Genomic DNA, 8763 nt, shown 5'->3' with positions numbered 1-8763 from the left:
CACCTAGCTGCTGTGACAAGTAATAGTCACACATTAAAATCAGATTAAAATCAGAGTATAGCAATGTGAAAACAACTCTCTTTCCAACCCTTGCATAGGGGACACAAATGCCCACCTGTGGATAGTGTAGTGAGAAGATACTGAATCTTATTCTTCTTTGCAGTCCTTACAGTGAAAGCACAGTGCCCTGTAATAGCTAGTCAAGAAAAATGTGTTGTGGGGCAGCTAGGTGGTGTGGTGAGTAGAGCATCAGCCCTGAACTCAGGAGGACCTGAGTTCAAATCCAGTCTCAGACACTTGACACACTTACTAGCTGTGTGACTTTGGGCAAGTCACTTAACCCCAATTGCCCTGCCTTCCCCCCTTAAAAAAAAAGAACTATGTATTGAGTCAACGAATGACTGAATTACATTGTTGAAGGCAACCTGGGTGGAAAAGTTACTCAATACACACTACATCAGGATTAGTTGAAGGAACTGGAGGTCTTCACCTGGAGAGAGACTTAGCAGGGTCTTGATAACTGTCTTCAAGTATGTTAAGGAATATTGTATGGAAAAGAGATTGGCCATGTTTTGCTGGACATGACTGAAATGACTGAACAAGAACAACAAAAAGTAGAATATAAGCTCTTTAAGGGATTGTGACCCCAAAGGGAAGAATTAGAAGCCATGTTTGAACATTACAGAGAGGCAGATTTAACTTTGGTATGATAAACTTCTTAGCAATTAGAGCTATCTAAGAGTGTAATTTGTTTACGCATTACACTGGGCATCATGGCTTAAGTAAAACATTGGGAAGCTGGAGAGTGACCACTTTAGATGCGTTGAGTAGAAGGAGAAATATCCAGTAGTTGGTGCTATGGAGAGAGATTAGGGAAGATATACATAGACAGTTACATACATGCATACAAGTACATACATACAGATAGATACATATATACATGGTAGATATATACGTTCTGTTGACCTGAAAGTTTGGTTAAAGGGGGCAAACAGAGCTAGGTGATATATAAATTCATATTGCTTATTACCTTAAAGCTAGCAGATACATACATGTATGGTGCCAGACAAAATCTGATTGCCTGAACAAAGAAATGAGAATGTTTAAATACATTTTTAGAACAGTCGCAACTCAGCATACCTGGGTTACTCCATTTTATGATCCCCATGTATGTTTAACCATGATACAAGAAAAGGATTTTCCTTAATTGAATAGGTAGTAGATACAATAGGAATAAAGAGTTGACAAAGTGTTGATTGAAATTACAACCCAGCGTTTCTGTGTTTAATTTACCATCAACATTCCATAACATAGTATATGCCCATAAAATATTAAGCAAGATAGTTTCTTGGCTTAAGGGTCTCATCCTTAATGGCTAATAGAGGAAACCATGTCAGTCTGATCCGGCCTCGTTGACATAGGAAGAGGCATTCTCTGAGTTTACTCAGAGAACAAAGAGGTTGTTTGTTTAAGCTGGTTAATCAGTTCAGGCTCTGGCCCTTATTGAAGTTACAAAAATGATATTAAAAGATCATCACCATGAAAGGCCAAGCAAGATGGTGAAGGGTCTTGAGTCTGTGTCATCTGATGATAAGTTAAAGGAACTGAGCACGTATAGCCTCAAGGAGGATCTGAAGGCTTGTCACTGCAGAAGATATTAGACTTGTTCTCTTTGGCTCCAGTGGGCAGAGCCAGGGTGGGGGCTGCAAAGAGGACAAATTGGGTTTGATGTTAAATTAAGGAAAAACTTCCCAAGGCTGAGAGCTGTCCCCAAAGTGGAATGGGCTCCCTCAAGAGGTGGTAGGATCCCCACACCTTATAGGTATTGAGAACAAGCTGAATGGCCACTTCTAGGATGTGTGAGTGGGCTGCCTTGGGAATTGGTAGATTTCCCCTCATTTGAGTTCTTCGAGTAAAGATTGGATGACCCCTCTTTGGGGATAGTGTAGTGAGAATCTTTTGGCAGGTACACAATAAATTAGACAGCCTATTAAGTTCTTCCCAGTTCTGAGATTTTGTGACTCTGTAATGCCAAGGAGATCAGTGGCATGAAACAATAATGTGTTTTCATTACATTTCTTGTTGTCTTTTGCCTGATTGATAGGCCTCACCTTTATTTCTTTAGACCTACCAGTCTCCTGATTTTTCCTTTTTTTAGATTGTTTTGTTTCATTTTGTTTTTATTCCACCCTCATTTTCCTTTAGCCTCTCCCTCCCCCTGCTCCCCCCGCAACTCTCCTTTGTAACAATTAAAAATATTTAAACAAAACCAATACAAGAACTGTATTTGACAGTGCTGGGCATATGTACATGGATGGACTATACAGGCTGGGATTGCCATTACTGAAGGAGACATTCACACTGAAGAAGAGATCACTGATAAATCTGATTGCTTGAGTGTGGAGGAAATAGAGAAAATGGAGGGAATTAAGGGGAAGTGCAGAGGGGGCACAAAAGAGGAAGATAACAAGAAGAAAAAATCTAAGTAATGAAAAACAAGCAAACACAGCTTTAGAAAACAAAGAAATAACCGGCAGCATCTTAATTTCTTGAAATAAATGGAAGCTGTTGTCAGGGTGTTAGAAAGCTGGGGAGGAATCAATTGTACATTGTGCCCAAGGCAAGGGGTGAAAGCTTTAACAACTGACCCTGAGATAATCATCATATTTGTTTTTAACTCTCAGAGGGATAAATTAGGCATTCTCCTATACAAAAAAGGGGACGTTTGCTCTGATTAGATGTGGAAAAGAAACTTCAGGAAATTCTCTGGCATCTTACAGCTACAATTGTTTATGGGACAGCTACTTGGTAAAGGAAATGTGGTTGTGCTTTTCATTCCTTTGGGAAAACATGAAGTACGACTGACATCGAGTGAGACATGATTCCTGTGAAAATGGGGTCGCAAAGGATATGTTGTCCAGAGACAAGTCCCATGAAAACCCTCCTCTTTGATTTCCTAGGGTGGAGGAGGGGAGAACAGAAAAACTCTTCTCCCATTCTTTTTTCCTTGTCAACCTCTCTCCCCAGTATCCAGCTGATTGGTGCTTCTGTTGCTAGTGGCCCACCAGACATGGAAAATACTAATTTTGTTCCCTAAAGGGAAGAGAAAAAAGACTGTAACTTTCTGATCTTAGAATAATTAATGGAAAAAACACAAAGGTGACTGAGCTTCAATTCCCAGAGATTAAAATCTAAATTTGGAATGTATGTCAAGTCACTTGTAAACATGAATTCACCCTAAGATAGATTAGTTAAAATAAAGTCCCATCACAAGATGGGTCCAGAAATTGGTTTACAGTGGATCACTTCCTCTTAGGGTTAGCTATTCAAGTATGCATGCTGGCCAGGTAAAAAGAGGGTTTATAAATTACTGTGAATACTGTGCCAATCACAATCAATGAAACACCAAATTCAGTTTGGATGTTATAGTAGACACACTTGTGCCTGACATTATCTTGGGGGGACAGATTACTGGAAGGCAAGGTTTTTGAAAACTTCACATAAATATTTTGGATTGCAATGGACTGATCCAAGTTTCATTTACCCTGGATATCACATATTAATGCTATCAGGTGGTATGTTCAGAATGGGAAAGGTCTCTCAAGACTTATAGTTTTATAGCTAGCACTTATTTATAACATTTTAGCTTGTGCAAAATGCTTTGCAGAAATTTCATTATATCCTCACAACAATCCTGAATAGGTGCTATTGTTATCTAAGAAAGATGTAGGTTAGGTGATTTGCCCAGGTCACGTAGCTAGTAAGTGTCTGAGGATGAATTTGAACTCACGTCTTCCTGACTCCAAGCCTGGTGCTCTAGCCACTGTACCATCTTGATCCTTTTAACATATTTTGCTTTTCTTCACTTGAAGTTGCCAAAGACCAGTAGCTTTCCATTACTGGAAGATGTTGTAAAGGAAGGTGTTATTCAGCTGGGACTGGGTTTAGCTTTTGTGATGCTATAGGGGCTGGTTCCCTTAAGGAAAGACATATGCCTCATTGTGCTGCTTTTTAGACAGCAGATTCCAGGATCAGAATATGAACTGAAAATTATTTCTAGTATTTTTCAGAATTTGAGCTTGTTGTATATGTTTTACACAGGAGGTGGTTGTGAGAGTCCTTTTAAAGTAGATACCAGGAAAAATTGCCAACATTTCTTGCTAATAGATTTTGCTGGACCAGTAAAACAGTGAGTTGTATTGGACCAGAAATCTCCATGGTAGGTAATTTCTTAAGCTTCTCTCCATTCAGTAAGACTTAATCTATTTATTAGAGAAGTGATATTTTCAGAAGGGTTTTGTTTAGTTGTTATTTTTTTACCTGTGCCTTAATTTGAATCCCTAGAAAATATTTGTTTCATGGGTTTCCATCACCAAAGAATGGCACCAAAGAACAGTGAAGTGGATAGAGTACTGGGACTGGAAGCAGGAAAACCTGAGTTCAAATTCAGACCTTGCCAGCACTTACTAGCTATGTGACCCTGGGCAAGTCACTTAACTCCATCTGCCTCAATTTCCTCATCTATTAAATGAGGTGGAGAAGGAAGTGGCAAGCCACTTAACTCCATCTGCCTCGATTTCCTCATCTATTAAATGAGGTGGAGAAGGAAGTGGCAAGCCACGCCAGTATCTTTGCCAAGAAAATCCCAAATGGAGTCATGAAGAGTTGGACACAACTATAAAACAACTTAACAACAATGGTTAAAGAAATATTCACCAAGTTCATCAAGACCACTCCAATAATGATGGTCCTCAGAAAGCAGACTCAGTGTTTCCTCATGTCAACAGGCCAGTAACAGGCTGCAACAAACATAATTACGGAATTATGAAAAAGATCTAGAATAAAAAGATGCCATTGTGAACACAAAAGAAGATGGTCTGTTCATGAAGTATGAGTGAGGAATAAGCTGATGGAAAGCTCACATGCTCCAGGGGTATCCTCATGATGTACAGAACATTGATTGGGTCTTCTAAATACTTTCTCACACTCTTTCCCAACTTACTTAAACCATCTGAAACTAGCATTCTCTCAGGACAGGAGTGGCTTAGTTAACTCCCATTTGTCCCCAAACTTTCTTATCTGCCTTTCATATTTCCTCTCAAACCTTTATTCACCTTTCCAAATCTTTCAAACCTATTATTCAGTCTTCCTTTACATTTCAACCATAAGACAAAACACCTCATAAGTTAATACTTTTTACTGACATAACTGTGTATACTGGAGTCCATTCCAGCTTCTTAAACAAAACAAAAGAGGTTAATGACTGACCTCACAGGTTGATGGATTTATGTCCCCTGTTTATTCATTCTGGAAGAAAGGGACACTTCAGGAATTAAGTCTTATGCACATTGATAAGCTCTAACTCTTGCTTAAAATCACAAAAACATTTTTCAAAACATTGCTAGAATTATTTCCCTAAATTGAAGATGTCTCTGATTTAGTCACGGTAATTAATTACACTATTTGTATTAATACCTAATTGGTCTTGTCAGTTTAAAACATCTAAGAACTCTATCTCACATAGATACAATAAAACTTTAAATCCCAGCCTTAGCCTATGGGATAATGATTCAACCTTACATTTGTAAACAATATTATCTCATGAAACTTCTTTTCCTTTTTTCCCAAATTATTCCTATTAATACTTTAGAAACCATATTACCTTTCATTTGGCTATACAAGAGTACCAATGTAACCAGTCATTTGATTAAAACAACAAGATTTCACATATTTGCATTTATCCAATTTTCCATTTTCCCCCATAAAGCCATCTTCTTTCACAATGGTAACAGATTCTGGCAGATAACTTCCCTTTTGTCACTACCTACTTATTTCTGATTACAGAGATCTGCCATATCATCTCCCCTGAGGCTGGGTTCTTTTCCATCAGATGGCAGGTTTCACTAATAAAAACTGTATCCTTAAGACCCACATCCTTAAAACCTAATCTTATCCTAAAAACCCATCACTTTTGCTGACTTTAAGAAGCCAGGTAATGAGGCTTCTGATCCCCACTGTTCTCTTTCTTTCAGTAAAAACTCAAATCCCAGTAACTGCTGCTCCTCCCCCTTCCTCCCCTTCTGCCAGATGGGCAAAGGTAAAACTCTTCTTATCTAAACTAAGGGAGGAGGAGTAAGGAATGCACAGACTGCGGTTTTGAACGTCCTTACTCAAAATTCCAGAATAAGACATTGAAAGCGCCTTTCTTAGGGTACATAAAACTCATGCTTTAACCACCCTCCCTAAGACTTCTATAGATAAGCATTAATTCCCAAGTATAAGATTCTCACCCAGAAACTCTGAAAATTCACGGTAGGTTTGAACTGCAACCAATTAGCTTATAGGTGGAAATTCAGCAGGCCTTCTGAAAATTATACAAAAAGATTTTACAGAGCATCTTTCAAAAGTATTTTCCCTTCTTCAAAACAGTTTAAAATTGATCCTGATATAAACAGGGACTGTCACTAAAACTTTCATGAAGAAAATTATTTAGAAGGTTTAAAATGATAGACATCTCCTTTCTCCTTAAAGAAAATTAACCTTAAACACTGGAATTCATTAACCAAGTTGGTGGAAAATGTCCTCATTCTCAAATATTGCACAGAATTCCTAGATATTACAAAGTTCTCTAGTCAGAAAGGTGTTGTAATGGGGAGGACACCTAGTTTCTATAATTACATACCCAATTAAATTTGCCTTATCACTATAACAAAGTTTACAAGGACTTTAAAAACTTTTTCCATAGGAATTCCTCTCTACACAGAAAGCTTTACACAAGATTGGTAAGAATTCATGACTAGATGGTTCCAAAAGTCCTTGTTTCAGTTAACAACCTCAATTTCTTAATTAAGTACAATTCTAAATCTAACAACATCTAGATTACAAGAGAAATTGTTTTTCCAACAGCATAGGCAATGCAATGTTAACCAAATTGCATAATATAACAAATTTAGAAATATAAGTATACCACAAGCAATTATCATGCATTTAAAACTTGAAACAGAATCTAATTAATTATCAATCAAGTGATCATAACTGAGTTGGATAAGCAAATCAAATCTGGATTCATAATCACTAGTGGTAACATTTTAATTTCTAAGGCCCAATACTTAGCATTGTAAAAGAAAAGATTATTGTCTATAAAACCACATTTTTCAAATATTGCTGATACATCTGTTTGTCAAATTACACAATTTAGAAATGTAATGATGGCCTAAACATAATTATGCATTTAAAAACTTGAAACAACTCATTTCTTACCACACAATGGCTTTCTCAAATTTCACAATCTAAGAGAATTTTAGAAATACAATGCAATTATAGAAATACAAAAACAATAATTTCAGATGACATCAATTGCATTTCCAGATTATTGCATAGAGAAAATTTTCAGTTTATTACCTTTGGTATTCAAAAACCACTTCAAAGGTTAACAATTACATTAAATCAGAGAGAGATGGGGTGGAGCCAAGATGGTGGCTGGAAAGCAGGGACTAGAGTGAGCTCCGTTACCGAGTCCCTCCAAAAAACTATAAAAAATGGCTCTGAACCAATTCTAGAATGGCAAAACCCACAGAACAGCAGAGGGAAGCAGGGCTCCAGCCCAGGACAGCCTGGATGGTCTCTGGGTGAGGTCTATTCCACACGGAGCTGGGAGCTGGGAGCTGGGAACGGAGTGAAGCAGAGCCCAGCCTGAGCGGTGTGGACCATCCAGACCAGAAGCCGGGCCGAGGGGGCCCTAGCGCCCTGATTCAGTGAGCTGCAGCAGTTACCAGACCCCTCGACCCACAAACACCAAAGACTGCAGAGAAGGTTAGTGGGAAAAGCTGCGGGAGTGGAAGGAGTTCGTGGTTCGGCTTCCAGCCCCGGGGGCAGCGGAGGTGGGGCAGCTACAGCTGTTGTTACTTCCGGCTCCAGGCCCACATGGTGGGAGGAATGAAGTGGCGGATCAGAGCAGGGGTGCACAGCCTGCCGAAGATCTAAGCCCAGTTCGGGTTGGGGGTTCTTGGGGAAGGAGTAGTGCTGGCATGACAGGGCTGGCACCTCCCCCCGAAACGTGGAACATAGAACTCGTTAGTCTACAAGCAGTCATACCCCACTGAAAAACTCAAGGGTCAAGTTAGTTGGTTGGGAATATGGCCAGGCAGAGAAAACGCGCCCAGATTCAGTCTCAGACTTTGGATTCTTTCTTTGGTGACAAAGAAGACCAAAACATACAGCCTAAAGAAGACAACAAAGTCATAGAGCCTACAACAAAAGCCTCCAAGAAAAACATGAACTGGTCCCAGGACATAGAAGAACTCAAAAAGGATTTGGAAAAGCAAGTTAGAGAAGTAGAGGAAAAATTGGGAAGAGAAATGAGAAGGATGCAAGAAAACCATGAAAAACAAGTCAATGACTTGCTAAAGGAGACCCCAAAAATACTGAAAAATACACTGAAGAAAACAACACCTTAAAAAACAGACTAGCTCAAATGGCAAAGGAGCTCCAAAAAGCCAATGAGGAGAAGAATGCCTTGAAAGGCAGAATTAGCCAAATGGAAAAGGAGGTCCAAAAGACCACTGAAGAAAATACTACTTTAAAAATTAGATTGGAGCAAGTGGAAGCTAGTGACTTGATGAGAAATCAGGATATTATAAAACAGAACCAAAGGAATGAAAAAATGGAAGACAATGTGAAATATCTCACTGGAAAAACCACTGACCTGGAAAATAGATCCAGGAGAGATAATTTAAAAATTATTGGACTACCTGAAAGCCATGA

The 8763-nt window shown here is 38.9% G+C and overlaps 1 pseudogene; it reads right to left on the bottom strand.

The window, feature by feature from the left end:
- Window positions 1-1620: 1620 nt before the first annotated feature.
- Window positions 1621-8763, bottom strand: part of LOC118842037 — a 32256-nt pseudogene continuing 25113 nt past the window's right edge.

Source organism: Trichosurus vulpecula, chromosome 3 (assembly GCF_011100635.1).
Source record: "Trichosurus vulpecula isolate mTriVul1 chromosome 3, mTriVul1.pri, whole genome shotgun sequence".
NCBI classification, from domain to species: domain Eukaryota; kingdom Metazoa; phylum Chordata; class Mammalia; order Diprotodontia; family Phalangeridae; genus Trichosurus; species Trichosurus vulpecula.
Note: the sequence above shows the minus strand (reverse complement) of the source record. Positions and strands in the feature narration are given on the sequence as shown.